This window comes from Sylvia atricapilla, chromosome 14, assembly GCF_009819655.1.
Source record: "Sylvia atricapilla isolate bSylAtr1 chromosome 14, bSylAtr1.pri, whole genome shotgun sequence".
In the NCBI taxonomy this organism is placed as follows: domain Eukaryota; kingdom Metazoa; phylum Chordata; class Aves; order Passeriformes; family Sylviidae; genus Sylvia; species Sylvia atricapilla.
In genome coordinates this window covers 5,636,512-5,653,902 of record NC_089153.1, presented here as the reverse complement: position 1 = coordinate 5,653,902, position 17,391 = coordinate 5,636,512, and positions in this window count along the sequence as shown.

The following is a 17,391-nucleotide window of genomic DNA, read 5'->3' as shown; positions in this document are numbered from 1 at the left end:
TTTTTGTTTCTAAACTAGTACTTGGTTTGATATTTGCAGATATTATTGCTTCCATACATGGTGTGTAAATGCTAAATGAAGCACCCATGAGGAGTGACTAAAACATTAGGATACATGACATCTTCAGAATATGGTAAATGCAATATGAGGTGATGAATGCATCACTGAACATCAGTGTAGTAATAGAATGTAATTTTTGAGACCAAGGTATTTATCAGGACGAATCAAAACAAAGCAAAGGACTGGATACCTAGCAAAACAATAAACTGCTTTTTATTAAAAAGAGCTGGATGAATCATATTTATGCCTTATCTTTAATAATTGAAAGCAACAAGACTGAGGATTTGTGTTCTGAGAGTTCTAACTAGTCAGTAATATCGGCTCTAACACTCCCCTTTTAAAGATGGCCTATAAAATTAAATTTTAATGAGTGGTAATAAAAGGTAATACTTTCCATAGGAGGAAATGCAGCACTAGCCTGAAGCTTTTGCTGTCTGTCATCAGCTTCAGTAGTGTGTTATGTTCCCTCTTTCCTCTTTCCTCAAAGCATGATGATACCACAGCACTTCAAGGAAAAGAAAATACCTTTAATAGTACACTTTGTCCAAGCTGTCTTTTTGGCTGAATAATGCTGTTTCTATTGCTTTCATGATGCTTTTCCTGAGAAGTACTTCTTTTTTAGTAGTACCATATGCCATTTCAAGGTTCTGACATTTCCCTGCTCAATTCCTACATTGAATGAGGATTGGCTGGCTAAAGAAGAATTATAGATGAATTAAAAGTATTAAAACATAGGCGTGTACCTCTGAGAAAAATTGTACTGGCTTTTCCAAAAGAAAAAACCCTGAAAGCTAGTGGCCCTCCAAGGATTAATAACAAAACAAGTAAGTTTTATGAGGGACATGAGGAGAGCAGAAGGGGAAGAAAAGAGAGAGGAGGAGAAAGGAGTGGCAACTTGCATCATTAAACTGGTAAATGGCATTGGAATATCAGCCTCCCTACTATCAGCAATGATTGGAATTAATCCAGGAACTCAGAATGGATCTGTAAATGTGACTTCAATTGTAGCCTTTGGCATAGATTTACATTCTCAGTCCCTTGGGCACTGAATTTCATTTCCCCATTTGCTAAATGAGAACAATTTATCCTAAATCAACGATAATCAGAGTAAACACTATTATTAATTTATTGTTTCCAGACTAGAAAAAAAAAACAGTAAAATGAAGCTCTCTACTTTTATCAGTGCTTTCCCTACCCCTTTTGCCCTGAGGATCCTATTAGCAGAAAGCAGAGCAACTCTGTTTCATCAGAAATAAATTATGCCTCACTTTTTTAATGTAACTACTGAAGGGTTGTAAAGATTAGAAATACGTTTGAACCCACTATCACTTGATGTTGTTTTCCTTGATGTTCTGAGCTTCTTTAGGGGAATGAAACAACATGTTCTTCTGAAAGCCAAGAGCAGAGCTTTTTTTTAAAAGAACACCAGCACAGATTTTGGGTTGATGGAAAATAATTTTGATTCTGTACAGCAATATTTAAAGTAATACATAGGCAGTCTGAAACAGAGCTGTCATCCTTCCTGGCATGTCTAACAGACAGAATGTTTGCAGGGCAAATAGGTGACAGAACTTGACACCCTCATTTCTTAAATGATTAGGAAACTGTAATTCTCCAGAAAGAATAGACTAATTCTCACTTTCTTCACAAAGGAGCTAAGGATGAAAAAACACCTTTAATTAATAAGCACTGCTGGCACTACTTTGGTAACAAGATGCTGTAAATGAAATTCTTAATTGCCTCTGAATGTAGCATTGTATATAAACTCTTGTTACTCTTTAAGTGCTGGTCTATTTGGTTGCTATTTTACATTTCTGTAGGATGTAAAAGTAGCATTATGGGGATCCCCTTTCCATTTGTGGGGATCACAGAGGTTAAAAATTCACCCAAAATGTTCTCTCAGGATAGCCAGAAGAGACAGCTCTCAGTGCAAGGTAAATCCTAGATAGATTAAGCTCTGTATGATGCTTCTGTTATTGAACCCAGGCTTTAACTCTGCAATGAAATTTTACAATGAAGGAAAATGCTTTTAAAAATTAATGACTTGCAAAATAAATATATAAGAATATAATATATTTGGATATTTAAGATTTTAGTGCAAAATGTTTTGGACTGTTCTACAAAGCTGTGTAAATACTTCTTTTTTCATTGTAGGATGTATTCTGAGGTTTTTTTTCATTAAATTAATCTTAAAATTAACTTTTTTTGGCTGTAACTGTCAAAGGCTCCTTCACATATGCAGGAGCTGCATCTTCTAGATTGGTGAAGAAAACACCAGAGAAAACCAGGTTAAGAATGACTCTGTGCAGTCATGATCCTTTAATATTTGAATTCCCAGAAGTCTTACTCCCATTGTTGGGAGTTTGGAAATGCAAAGCTGTAAATGTTGGGAATTTGTGAAGCATACCTGGCACCACAGGAAAAGGCAACCAGGTCCATCTGTGCTTAGGGACTGAAGAGACAATAAAAAGGGTGGGAGAAACAGATGCTGTCTCACACAGACATCTTCAGACCTATTGCAATGATTTTGATTATAGGAAGACCTTTATCAAGTTGTAGAATATTGTTCAAGTTTGTTTGTTTGTTTGTTTTTTTTTTTCGTTTTTTTTTTCCTATGTCATATTTAAATGCTTGTGAAAAATGCTGAATTTGGGGTCCATCAACTTAAACCTGATGGTGGCACCTAAAATAAACATTCCTGCTTTTCTTCCTTTTAGGGTAACTGAATAAGTGAATATACACCAGTCTTGAAAAGAGCAGATGAAGACGGTGGTAAGTAGTAAGACACTTTTCAATCTTGAGTACAGAAGGAAAACTTTTTGGAATGGTTATCCTTCCTTGGTTTGATGGTCTAAGCAGTTCCACAAAAGTTATTTCAACTGCATATTTAGCATAAAGCTTCTGGGATGCACTCAGTGCCCACACAGACATGAGGATTCTTGGTGTATTTTGTCAGGGAACTTTTCTGTGTGGAGATTTGGTTTAGATGCAAAATGGATTATGAGGTTCAGCCTTTGCAGAAGAAGGCACTTGCACTCAGTAATAAAAGTCTGACACACGAGTTTAGAAGGGGATCAAGAAGTACAAAGGTGTAACACTATTGATTTTTTCCAAACTATTGGGGGAAGCTTAATTAAAAAAAAAAAAAAAAAAAAAAAAAAAAAAAAAAAAAAAAAAAAAAAAAAAAAGGAATGGAATTGAAGGACACTTTAAATTATTGGAAAATTATTGGATGAATGTTCTTCTGGCACAAAAGACATCCTTGCCAGCTGAGAGATCCAGTAGCTTCTTGTTTGTAAATGTCACCCATTAAGAGTATTTCCCAGTAGCAGGACTTGAGAGTGGACATCCAGGCTCTCACACAAATCCCTGCCTCTTGCACCTCCCTTTAGGTGCTGCCTAATTGCTCTGAATCAGCACACAGATTGGAGGAGTGCTGCTCATTTCTGTTCCAAATGAAGTGCTTTGGACAAAGTAGAGCAGATGCAGCCCCTCTGAATTCCCACAACAGATGGAAGAAGCAGTTCTATTGCAGAATATTCTGGGAAGGTTGAGTTATGACAGATTTGGCTTTAAATCCCTCCTTTCAGGTAGACAGAATAAGCTTTAATAAGTTATTCTCTAATCATCTAGAAGCAGCATTTTGACCCTCGGTGTTACAAGGTGAGGTGGGTGCACCCCAGTGTTTGATAGATTGCTCTTTGTACAAAATATGTAATATTTGCTAAGAAAATTGCATATTAAGGGAACATTTTACACTCTGATGGTCAGAACCTAAACTTCTGGAATGTGAGGAAACAGATAAATAACTATTGAGGTCAGAAGATGATGACCTTTCTTTACCTTTGAAAAAGAGCTTGTTTGAAACTCCAAGGTGTGTGGGACTGGCATTTCCTTATGTTTATTATTCTATGCTTAACCTTTGAAGTTCATATTTTTGTTCTTTTTTTTTTTAAAATTTCTTTTTCTAATGATTCTAAAATTTAATATGGTAGTGTGATAGCTCTTGAAAGCACAATCTATCATATCCAGAAATTAATTAAAAGGAAAAGCGACACAAGTGGCTATGGAAAGGAACGTGTGAATATCTTATCCAAGATGGTTTAAGGTGCAGCTTCAAGGTCAGCATGGACCATTCTGGGTCTGTGCTGCAGTCAGAGTGGCAGCTTTGATTTCCTCACCTCTGACCCCATATTCCTCCTTCCTACCTACCCTGGCAATTTCAAAGGTGCAGGAACCCAGTCAGAGGAAGAAAACAAAACAGCACTAAAACCCCCAAATGGCTCCTCCACCTCTTCCCAAGACAACCCTGTCCTTCAGAAGGCATAAGAGCTTTTTTGCTGCAGGAGCAGGTTTGAGCGAGATGTTGCTGTGCAGTTCTGCAGTTGGAATTGTCAGTGCAAGGGAAATAAGCACAGGAACAGGAGATTTAGGTACTTTTTTTGGTACTTTTTAGTCACTTTTTAGGTACTTTTTTGAGCCTGTGGGGGAGCTGCTTCTGAAAATGCTCAAGACAGCAAAATCCAGAGAGTTTTTCCATGACTTAGAATAAATTTTAAATTATGGTATAAATGTCAGTTCACCAGCTTCTCTGATTCAGCTTCCTATAAGATAAAATGTTAGTTTTATCTTTACCCAGCAGTCTGTATGGTTATAAACAGTGATCTGCCTTTGGCGAGTGGCACTAAGTGCTGCAGATATCATTAGGTGCACCTTCACCCAGTCAGTCATTTCTTAAAGTGAGTCAGTGTCATAAAGGTGGCTGGAGGTTTCTAGGAATCCTCACATTTACTGTTTGTAAGCAGAAGTCAAAAGGTGTAGTTCAGATACTTTATTAGCACTTCAAATTTTACTTGCACTTTGGAAATTTGTATGCCTGATATTTATGTTTAAATACATTGCATGTCTGATACTTATGTTTTAATACATTTGCATAAAAGGAGATTTAGTATTGTCTTTGTGATGTTGCTACAAATGCTTTGTCTGAAGAAATCCATGAGCAGCACGAAGCTTCAAGAACTGTGTCCCTAAAAACAAATGCAAAAGGCAAGTGTCACAAACTACACGCTGGTGCCTAACAGGGAAAAGTTTGTAATTCAGAAAATGTGCAGAACCATTTATGTTATTCAAGGTCATCACAGTAAAGATAGCAAGTAAATTTCAGAGTTATCTTTAAGATTATTAGGACTGCTGGAAAATCAAGGCCTGACATTATCTATATAAGAAATAATATGGTTAAATATGAGTCAAACAGGTTTGTGACAGCTCTTATTTAAAATAGTTTTTTCATTAAATAACTCCTCTCTTGATCCATGAATCAAAGATTAACACGGGAAAAAAAATCTATATACATGTATTTTACAAAATATTTGCCACAGCTTCATTTCATGAGAAGTAGAAACATAAAAAAGAAACATTCTGGAAATTACTGAAGTTTTTAGTAATTACCTGCCTTTTAAGTTTCTGTAGTCTAAAGAGTAGTCAAAGACTTCATTCAACATTAAAGGAAGAAAAAAGAAATATAATAATTTTTAAATATAAATCTTATTTTGTAAACGGCTTTTATTGTGTTGCAGATTCTTTTCAGTATAGTCAATGGTAAAATGCATGGATTACTAATCTACAATTTATTTATTTTCATAATTAGTTGCTAAAATCCATCAAAATCCTGGGGAGTTCTGTCATCAGGAATTTTTGAATACAAGATCCAAAGGTGCTTACAGCTGAATCATTCACAATGTAGTTTTAACAAATCAAGTTTTGTTTAACAATCAAGTTTTAACAAAATGGTGGTGATAAAGTTATCTACAGAAAGAAAAGAATATTTCAGCTTAAAATATGTTTTAGAGTAACTTGAACAAGGTATCAAATTTGTAAACCTAAATTAAAATTAAACCTAAATTGAAATTAAATGTGCAACCCACATCCCAGGTAACCCCTGTGATGAAGGTGGGTAGAATGATTATGTTGTGTGATGTCCTAAATGCATGGAAATTACATTGTATGTAATAAATGCCTGGAAAAATCATTTCCAGTTTTCAGCTAATGGCCAAGCTTATAAGCTCCACATTTGGAGGCTTTAAATGCACAGGAATTTTGACAGTATTAATTAAAACAACTCATTATTCATTCTCAACTTAAATAAAAGAATTCTGTCATATCAGGAATTTTTTTTTCCCCAATAGCTGTATTTGCACAAACTTCTAGAAATTTGTTTTTCTGTATAAAAGCCAGATTGGGGAAAGGAAAATTTGCTTTAGGAAAAAGGATGGCATCCTAGCCAGCCACATCACGCATGACAAGGGCAGGATAGCTCATCATGACAAGGAGCTAGAGAAAAGTGCAGTAATTTGGTGTAATCATATGTTTAGAGAAACATAATAAGTAAAAGGACTGATGAATGCAGGTAACACGGGTTTGTCTCCTGGGCTTGTCAGGGCCCTGTAAGTGAGTAAGTGTCATTTTGCTATGTGATAATAATACATCTTCTCCTTTTTGCTTTCTGTCTTAACTATGGGAAACTCCAGGCTCATCAGGTCAAAAGCTAATGCATATTGTGTGTGTGAACAGTAACCTATTCCAATGAGTGTATTTATCTTAGTTGCTTAAATAGCCCCAGTGCCACATCCTCCTGATCATCACTGGTGACTTCCTGCACTCGTAGTGTAACCACTGCATAACAGCAGCCACTGAATTTGGTGTCCGTGTAACCCAACCATGTCTTCTGTGCATCTGATAGCCCTCGGGGATTAATAGTGTGGTTTCCTTGGAAATAGTTTGGCTGAAAGTATGCTGTCATTTGGGCACTATATTTGCATCCATATTATTTTCTATAATCTTAATAATTTCTATAGAAAGGGGTTGTGGGGGTGCTTGTTTTCAGCAATATTGAGTAGCATATTGTTGAGAAATTCTCTTCCTGTTCCAGCCTCTCAGTAGAAAATCACTTTTTACATTAGGTCTAAAAGCCAAAATGGAATATTTTCAAATTTTTTTTTTGTTTTGAAAAGGAGGAAAAAATACTGGCAAACTCAGTCTGCCAGCTAAACAAACCCATATAGCATATTCCTTAAAAATGTAAATGTTACTTTAGAGTTTGGACTCAAGATTCAGATTCTCCTGTTAAGGACATGATTTCTCTCAAAAGAATTCTTCTCACATAAGTTTTTTAAAACAGTGCTAAATCTTTGTATCTGGTAAGAAATTTATTAAACAGACAGCTAGCCTGTATTTGAAATTTTCTCCTCCAAACCTGAGCAAAACAAAGGAAGTATAGTCAAATGGAACTGAATTTTTAAAAACTTTTTTCTTGTTCTGTTAGTACAATCTCAGAAAGTCTGAGAGAATACAAACATGTTTCATCTCCAGTTTCATTCAATCTGTTTTCACTTTTTTTGACAATTCAATATGGGTATTTGAGAATTTAACGTCAGTTCTTTCTTTTTTAGCTCTCCCTTTCTCTCCAACTGTGCTCACTTATTTTATATATATGTCATTTCACACTTGTATTTTTCACCTACTCTGCTGGGAAAAGCAGGATAGTAAGACTGATGTTCACTTTCTGAAACGTGTTTTTCTTTCAGCTCTGTTTCCCTAAGGGGGTTTAAAGAAGGGAAACATAAAATGCTAAATTGGAAAATTTAGGCTTTTTACTACTAATACAGAACAAAATGCTTGGAAGGGATGGGGGAAATCCAGGTTCCATTTTCCTGAATAAAGCAAGTTATCACCAAATCTCTATTTTGTTAAAAAAAGAAAACTTAACAATTGTCTTTTTCTTAGAAGAGAATGTTTAATAATACAAGCTGTTTGTCTTAATGATGTCAGTGTGTAAAAAGTGGATAGACTCATGTTGTGACTCTTTTAGTGCGAAAAATCAGCTGTCAAAACTCAATTTATACCTCTGCACTTAAACTACATCCATTGTGATTCTGTACTACAACCTTTGGGGTAACATAGGCTGCAGCTCCTGGTTTATAGTGAAATTAATTAATCTTCACACTGTTAATGTAATTATTTGCTCTGAAAAGTAAGATCCAAACTAACTCTTGGAGCTTGGTGGCTGAACAGATGCTTCCATGAGCTGTGTACTCAGTGCTGCAGTAGAGGGTAGACTTCAATCAGACACTTGTACAGCAAATTTCATCCTATTTGGTTTATCATTGCTGGTGGTGATTTCAAGATGTAGAGCAGCCACAAGTAACTCACTGAGCTGTTCCCTCAGTGACAAATATTCCTCTGCAGCATCACCTGATCCAGTGCCCGTGCTGGATAACGGCACAAGGTGTTATTTCAGACATCCAGGGTCACAGGCTGACCATGGGGGAATGGCAAACACTGTGCTCTGCCCTCCTGAGCAGCCCACCCCCTGTTGGTGCCCACAGGACAGAGAGTGCTGTGGATTTAATTAGCATGGTCAGGTTGACAACCAAGATGCCTTGGCAAGAATAAACAGAGATTAAGACTGGCAACAGGAAAGAAGATTGAGTCAACTTCTGCCAACAAGCGATGTTGCAAAGTGTGTAAGTTTGTTTGTGTGGTGTTTTAAATGATCATTGTAGTAAAAAATTACCAGCCTTCCTAGAATGGTACATAAGCATATGTAGCTCACAGTAAATTCAGATTCTGATCATCAGTCAGTAGTCCCTGTCTCTCTCAATCATTGATAGTCCCCCTCAGGCAGGTCTCTCTCCTTGGCCAGTTCACAATCTCTCAAGTTCTATTTGATATTTATTTAATGCCTGCATAGGACCATTTGCATGCCATTTCCCTCCCTTTTGGTTTATTCCCTCTAACCAGCCTACTCCAGCCACACACAGAATTTCTCTAGACAATGTGTTACCCCCTTCAGGCTGCCTTACATTCTGTCTGACTGCACACAGCGTGTTCCTGGTCCTCCCCATCCACAACACACTGTAACCATAGATACCCTGCACAATTCAAACAGCAACCTTCAAGGCTCCACATTTGCTCTTGTAAATATTTTGATGAAAAGAGTGATTATATCTCAGATCAAGGCTTCAACAAGAATATTGGTTAAAAACGTTGATTAAGAGAAGTAAAAGCATGTGCTCAGCAGTGTGTGTCCCTAAGAGTACAGGATGAAGTTGAAACTGAGATTCACAACTATTGCATGTTAGCATGAAGTGCTACTGAAAGGTACTTAATTTTCACATTAGTGATCTCTCAAGGCTTGATCCAAGGTCACTTACAATGATTTCCACTGATTTTAATTTGCTTTGGAACATAGATCTTTTGTAGTTTTTATTAATAGCTTCAAAATTGTGTATTAACTTGTAAAGCCCTCAGGATGAATTCAAATTTAAAATATCATTGTTGTATTATATTCCTGTCTTATGCAGCATCCACATAAACTGCTTTGAAGGTATTCAACTGGAGAAATGCTTGAACTGGTTTTTTTGAAGGGGGAAAATATCTCATTGTTATTATGACAATATTTTTGATTTAATGTTGTCCTTAACCTCATTAGGAAATTTTTATAACCTTTTTTTTTTTTTTTTTTTAAAGCAGAAGTTCTGTCTTCATATATGGCTATTAAAATCATTATACATTTTTAGGAGTAAATAAATTTAGGAGAACAGAAATGCATAATGCAGCACCCTTTTATCAAGGGCATATACCACACACCAGATGGAAAACAAACTGTGTTTACACCATTACCACTATCGCCACTGACACTACGAGATCTACAATATGTTATAGCAGCAGCTCCATTAACCTTGCTAGTTCTGTTACAGTTGTCTGGTACTTTGCCCAATCTGTGTTTGTTGTCAGCAAATGGATCAAATTAGGAGATTTTCATTCTGTTTAATGACCTTTTTCCTCCTTTCTCAATTTAGGCCATAGTTCATTCAAAATTGTTATACTATTGCTCTGTAAAATACCGCAAATAGATGGCTCTGGATCTGTCTGCTACTCCACATGTAAATTGTACCATCTTACCTCAGAGAGTGAAACTTCAGAACAGCCATGGATAGCAAATGTGCTGTAAAAACAGCAGTCCTACCTGGTGGGTGGTTGGTGATGACCTTTAGGAGCAGCATTAGGACACACTGCTGTCCCCTTCCCCTCAGGACCTTTTTGCCTTTCAAATCAGAGCAACCATCACCACTCCTATTGATGTTTTTAATGTAGTCATACTGACTTGTTTGACAACTTGGGAAGTGGGTGGGAATGTTTTATTTGGTTCAAATGAGTCACTTAGAAGAGTGATCCTGTTGCCCTTGCCTCGGTGCCTTCCCTCCAGACCAGGGAAAGGATGCTCAGTTCCCAACCTGAGCCTGTCTCAGGAGAGGCACCTCACACCATTCCATGATCAGCTCAGCTCAGCAGCATCCACTGCAGGCCATATGTTCCCACCCTGTGTTTGTGCTACAGGAATTCACACGCAGCCACATGACAACCCAAGCCTGTGAACTGATCCAGCCCAAACAGAACTGCTTGCTGCTGCTGTGATTTTTGGCTGGATACATTTCCTACCTTGCTGTGTGGCTACAAGAGCACTTCCACCACAAGAGAGAAAAGAGCCAAGTGGCTTTGTGTGCTGAGAAGAGCACAGCACTCCCCTCCCTAATGATCCTTACCAGATTAAACTGATTGTGGACCAAGATGTTATGTTAGCTAGAAAATTAGAATGCCTCAGGAAGCCATTTTCAATTAGTCTATTACTTGGAATAAGGTGATGTCCTTAGGTGATGGCAGACACCTCCTTAGGTGATGGCAGACACCTAAGACCTTCCTTAGCATTCTTTATTTTTTCTTCCCTTGGCAGTTCAGTTCATTAAAATCATAAAGGAAACAAAGCTGTAGGGATAGGAAAATTATATCAAAGACTGAGACAGAAGTAACCTGATACTGGCTTTGTGCAACCTCCCTTCCACTTCTTCCTGTTGTGTGAGCAGTGCTGAGCAGGCAGTTGTGATTTAGATCAACACTCCTTGCCACAGCAAGCTGAATAACCTCCTGACCTTCAGTTCTATTGTGATACACAGGGTTCATTTTCTCTCAGCTAAAAGCAGCTTATACTGAAGGGAAAATAAGGCCTGCTTCTCAGTTTGGACAAGATTTAAGGCATTGCGTCAGCAGTCAGACAGATGGAAATGGTTGGGGTTTTTCTGCTGTATAAAACATGGTAAATTTAAAAGTTGAGGGATTTTTGGGTATCCTTATACTGACCCAGATCTTGCATGGAGAAAAAAAGGTTATATGAGAAATTATGTGAGAAATAATAAAGGAAAAAAAAATTTAAGAAATTTAACTTTTCTGCATCCTTTATTTTCAGTCAGATTTAGTTCATGGGTGTACTACTAGTAGTGTAATGTAAGTGCACCAATAAACTAAGAATGGCTTGTGCAAATTCTCTTTGGGGTTAAACTTTGGGTCAGAAACAAAATCTTTGCAGTTTTGCATTTTTCTGGTATTTGCTGGAAAGACTTCTGAAGAATGCACCATGTTGGGAGAAAGTTTATCCTTCCATCTCTGCACTAAATTAATGACTAAACTGTGTATCTCTAATGAAGGAAGGTGTATACTCTTCCAAGTAAAGAAGACTTTGATCTGCTCTTGAAAATCAGCCAAGACAAAGGGCTGAGCAGGAGTTTTATTCAAGACTGCCTTAAATAAAATATTTAATAACAACAACACAGTATGCACCTTTCTTCTTCATGGTTATTCTCAAAATATTTGCAATAAGTTATTTACTATAGCAAGTAGCATTTATTCTAATGCATTGGCATTAGGCACATTGCCTTCCATGTTTGCTTTCAAAATGAGAAATAATATTTCTGCCCATATATTGTTCCTTCTGAATTTATCACAGCTATTTTCAAAAATTTATTTCTACCTGAAAATACTCTGCATAGGCACAGTATATCTGCTGTCTGAGATTTCTTTTGCATTTACTACTGGACTTGGCTTCTCTGTCAAAGCAGATGAAGCCAAACAGTCATGGAGCAGTTCTGGAAGCCTCCATGTGATCTGTCATATTTACCTTGAACAGACTGCAGCAGGAGTGAGACGTGGAATCTCCTGTCACAGCAGAGTAGAAATGGGGCTTTTCTGCATATCTGATAATTAAAGAGGTCACTTTTTAAACATCTTACCTTATAGTACATGGTTTAAGAGAAGCACTGTGAGCCATCATTCATTCGAGTCTGCTATAGACAGCTCCTTGTAACAAGACAAGAGGGAAGCCCAAATTGATAACTGAGTTCTACCCATATCACTTTTGTGTTCATTCCTTCATGTACTTTGCCTGCAGTGTTTCTGAAAGATAATATAGTGATAATATTAGAAGAAGTGGATAGGAAGAACTGTTTAGAGACAATGAGAAATAAGATATCCTGAAGTAGAATCTATCTGTTTCTCTTTTTCACTAACACTCCTAACATGATATTCTTTTAGAGGTTTTATTATGAGCATGGTTTTATCTATAATGTGTGAGGGTAGATATGTAAAGGAGCAAGAGAAGGGGAAAGATAAAAAAGAGAAGGAAACTAAGAGGCTGAGAGCAGATACCAAGCTCCTGTGAAAGCACCAGTCAGGATAGGAAATTATAATCTTTCTTAACAAAGAGAAAAAACTGAACACAAATGCCCATGGACAAATAAAGAGTGACCCTGGTTGCTCCAGCACAGTTTGGGGTTGTATCTTTGTGAGGCTCCTGCTCTTTTGGTCATTCATTAGAGCAATCAGTTTCTGTGCAGAGTATTCAGTTTTATTCAGATGTTGTGTTTGTGGGCATAGACCCAGAATCTTGCAAAAAGGGCAGCAGCAGATGGACTTCATTGTTGTCCTCTCCTGGACTGCTGCATGAGGAGCAGCTGCAAGATAAAATAAACAGGGATAAGAATTATGTGTGGTCACCTAATACCTGCAGCCATTTCTCTTTACCATGCTCTGAGACCTTGCCCATGTTCTTTATGCTTTTATAACACCTTAATTCCATTATTGCAATCCTGTCTTTATAGACATGCAACTTAAACCTATTCACTTCCTAGTAGCCTAAAAAGTAAGTTCAACCTGTTCTTCAAAAGATTTGTTGGCTCCCAGAGTGTCATGTATACACTATTGCTTCACAGCAGGGTGGTTTGGGCCTCAGGTGACACTAAGTTTTGCCAGATTTGTTACAACTTCTTATTCAATATCTTAACCCAATCTCGTGAGTGTTTAAATGCTAATCAAGGTTGTAGCTGGCAGGGATGAATAGTGACAGGGATGAATAAAGCCATGGACACAAGGCTGCAGTGTGATTTAACTCATCTGAGTGTACTCATTCACTCATCTCTCTCACTAAAGTCTGTAATAATCGGGAATCCTCATAAACCATAGATCAAATGTATTTTCAAAGATAAATTCTGTATAAATTCTGTCTCATTTCTATTAAATTGTGCTGTTTTGTAGCTGAGAGTCTATAGAAAGTACTGCAAGGCATTAATTGACTGAAATACAGAGCTTCACTCACAGGAATGTAACCTGTTGCTAGTGTTTCTAGGCACGTCCTCAAAAGAAAAAATACTAATGAGAAAAAATAATTATCTATATTTCTTCTTCTGATTGTTTTGGTTTTAACAGAAAATTTATACCCCAAAAAATACTTAGTCTTACTAAAATATAACTGGAGAGGTGCAGCAGTACTTACAGGACCTGGCTAATGACAGCAGCAGCTTTTCATGACATCTGTGTGGTAGGCTTCAGAATGACCTTGTCAAAGTTAAAAGCTCATAACATTCATATTTTTTTATAGCATTATGATTCTGCATAACAGTGCTAAAAACAAAACCACAGTATAATTATCCTGTCAATCAAGCTGCCAGAAAAGGCATTTTCCAGTAGCTTTGCACCTACTAAACTGTAAATAATTTATAAAATTAGAAGTCAAGACTAAGTGGAGGCATTTTGGGTCTAGTTAAGCACTTGTCAGAGCTCTGTGCTTTAAGCGACCCCACACACTGAGCTCTGGGTTCTTACATCTCTCCTGTGAGTGTGAAAATGGTCATTTGTCCTTGGACTGCTGTGCATGCACCTAATAAAAATATCAAGCTGTTAATAGAGCTGTGAGCAGGTGTACAGTGGATGTTGTAATGATGTTTTATTCATTTGAATTTCCAGCCCATTTAGTCTCATCCAATGAACAACAAAAAATATTTTCTTCATTATCTCCAATTAATGTAAATGTCAAATATTTGAATATATTATCACACTGATAATTCAGTACGCTGGTTGATTTGTGGAGTATTTGCATTAAAGTGACAATTAAAACAAGGGGAAAAGTAATCCAGAGTGGATGTTCTTATCTGTTGTCATGTTCTTACAGAGATGTTGGACTTGCTTCTCTGAGATCTTTTGCCTGTGGAAAACAAGTTTCTTAAAGCTTTTGAGCTTACCATTGTTTGTATCTGGTCTTTTAAAAATGATAGTGATTGATTTGCAATTGTTTCCAAAGGAGGTCTTTTGGCCATTCATTGCTCTGCTCAGCTGGGTTGGTGTTGATTTCCTCCCTGGTGGGAGGTGCAGGGCTGTGCTCTGGATTTCTTGGGAGAATCATACTGATAACACAGGAGTGTTGGAGCTGCTGCTGGGCAGTGCTTGCACAGCCAGGGACTCCTCTGCTTCCCCTGCTGCCCTGCCAGGAGCTGGGCCAGCTGCCTCAGCCCACCCCAGGGATGCTGCAGACATCTCCCACAGTGTCCTGCTGAGCACCAAAACTGGGGAGAGGTGCCCAGGGCTGGTGACACACCGATCAGGGCATTGCTCAGAGGGTGGTGAGCAATCCCATTGGGCATCATTTGGTTTGTATATTCTTTTATCATTATTACTTGTTTTCCCTTCCTCTTCTGTCCTGTTAAACTGTCTTCCTGTTGACCCTCAAGTTTTGCCTTTCCCCTGATTCTCTCCCCTGTGGCTGTGGGAAGGGAGCGAATGGCTCTGTGGGGCTCTGTCTGCCTGCCAGCTTAAACCGCAGCACACTTGAAAATTTAGTTGACAGATACTAATCTCTCACAACAGAGCTGTTCCGAGGGCAGAAGTCTGCTTTATGGATATATAAAACCAAATGTGTTCTGACAGGATGGAGGCAATAAAATAATTATCATGTGTTTGTCTTTCAATAGCTCTCTCTCCTTTAGCTTCTCTTGTGCTCCTTTGTGACTCGGTCTGTGCCTGCCCACTGGACTCTGGTGCTGCATGTCCCTCTGCAGCATTGGGCAGGGATGGGGCAGGTGGGCACCTGAGACTCTGCCTGCAGGAGTGGGACTCTGCTGCTTTCAGGAGAACACTGCTGGGAAGTTCTGCTGGCGCCCAGACAGCACACCTGGGACATTAGAAACAAGAAAATAATTATTGCGTTCTCATGCTTAATTACTTAGCAGCACTAAAACTTTTATTACTTGGTTTGATTGGTAGATTGCTTATTGAGATCCTTACCAGTGTTTGGGGCCTAATTTATTTCTAATTTTTTTTTTTTGGTAGATCTAAATTTTGTATGAACTCCATACATGCAGAGAATAATTTCAAACAGCTCTTTCTCCCATGAAGAAAATATGAAGCAAAACCAAATCAGGAATCCACACAAACTACATTTCATCATCACACACACTGTATGGAAGGAGTCATGTGGTCATAACACATTTTCTCCAAGTTTTGCATAAAATCAAAATCTGTTTTGCTGACAATATTGGACATGCTTAGTCTGTTATTACTAAGATTTATGTGAGTTTCCATGGAAAGTTTTTAATTGTTGAAGAACCACAGAAACACTCAATAGCATTTCTTACCTTCCCTCCACTTGTATGAACTAAATACTTGTGATGTTTCACCAAAATAGAAGTTGTTGCCTTTTGTGCTGCTCAGCTGTGTTTTTAGTAGAAGTGTTAATTGCAGCATACCAAGAGTGTGGTGTGCAATCCCATCCACTTCTGTTCCTTGCCTAAAAATTTAATTATTATTTTAATACACCACATTTTGTATCTTTTTAGACTAGTGAGCCCAAAAGACCTGCAGGTAGGGTATGCTGCTTGTATTTTATTTTTTTTTCTTTTACAAACTAATATTAGTTATTACTTTACAGTAACTGAAATTCCTGGTTTTTTGCAAAAAATGCCAGCCTCTTAATTGTCTACTCTTTTTTCTGGTGATCCTCCTCTAATGCTGGGCTGTATAGTCTCCCATGAGATTATCATGTTCAAGTTTGAGAAGCAATAAAATTTTACCTTCCCTCAGCATCATGGGAACAAAATAATTAGGGAAGATGGGAGAGTTCCAAGAGAACTGGATGTTTGGAGCACAGGGGGTGTTGCAAGAGCATTTGGGCCATAGTTAGTTTAGCTTGTGATAAATGAAATAACCTGGTAAGTTGGGGCATAAATTCTAGGTCTGGGATTCAGAAGGTGGCAGAAGTGGCTTAGTACCTCTGATTTAAAAGATAAAATAAAACTGAAATATTAGGTAGGGAGAAATAGTGATAGAAATGTAGATGGGGAAATATTTAGACTTTTTGCATACTTTTTGTATGAGTTGAGTGCTGTGAGAAATAATAAAAGGTTACTGTTTCTCTTCTTCTAAAGAAATTCCTCATCACTGTGATCTGACTTTAAAGCTGCTTTTGTTATGCCTACAGTGGTTCAAATCAACTTCTAAATTTTTAGGGTTGCTTTGATTTTTTTCTGTTACCTTTGCAACATCATCAACATTCAGAGAACCAAATAATGATCCAGCAAGGTGTAAAGTAGTTGGCATTATTAATAAATCTAAAAGAGAAGGAACCTGAAGGGGAGCAGAGAGAGGATTCTTGGGAAGAACATGCTTAAAGTTATTCCATTTCTGTAGCTGAGGTCACAGGAGACTGTCTTGTGTGGTAAAGCTTTCATGCTTTATGATCACACAGAAAATTTAATCCCACTCTGGTTAAAAATGCCAGCTTCATGCCACTGCAGGAGGAAACATACAGCTTATGAATTTGCAGAATAAATACAAGAAGAAAATATAACTAAATGTGTTCAAGGAGGCTAACAGATTTTTATTATAAGTTCATAGTAAAAATATTGATAACAGATGAAATTTAACTGGGTAAAACTATGCAAATAAAGAAATGTGTAAGAACTGTGAGAAGTTCAAGTAATCTCTTGTATTGCTTAAAGAGCTTTATACAGTCCTCATCAAAAGAACTTTATACAGTCCTCATTATGGATGTAATGTATGGAAGACAAGATATTCTAGTAGAATAGGAATGAAATTTAGATGCAGTAGGTAAAATCAGAGGTAGCACAAACTGGAAATCTTAAAGGAATCTCTACGTGTGAGCAAAGCTTTCCG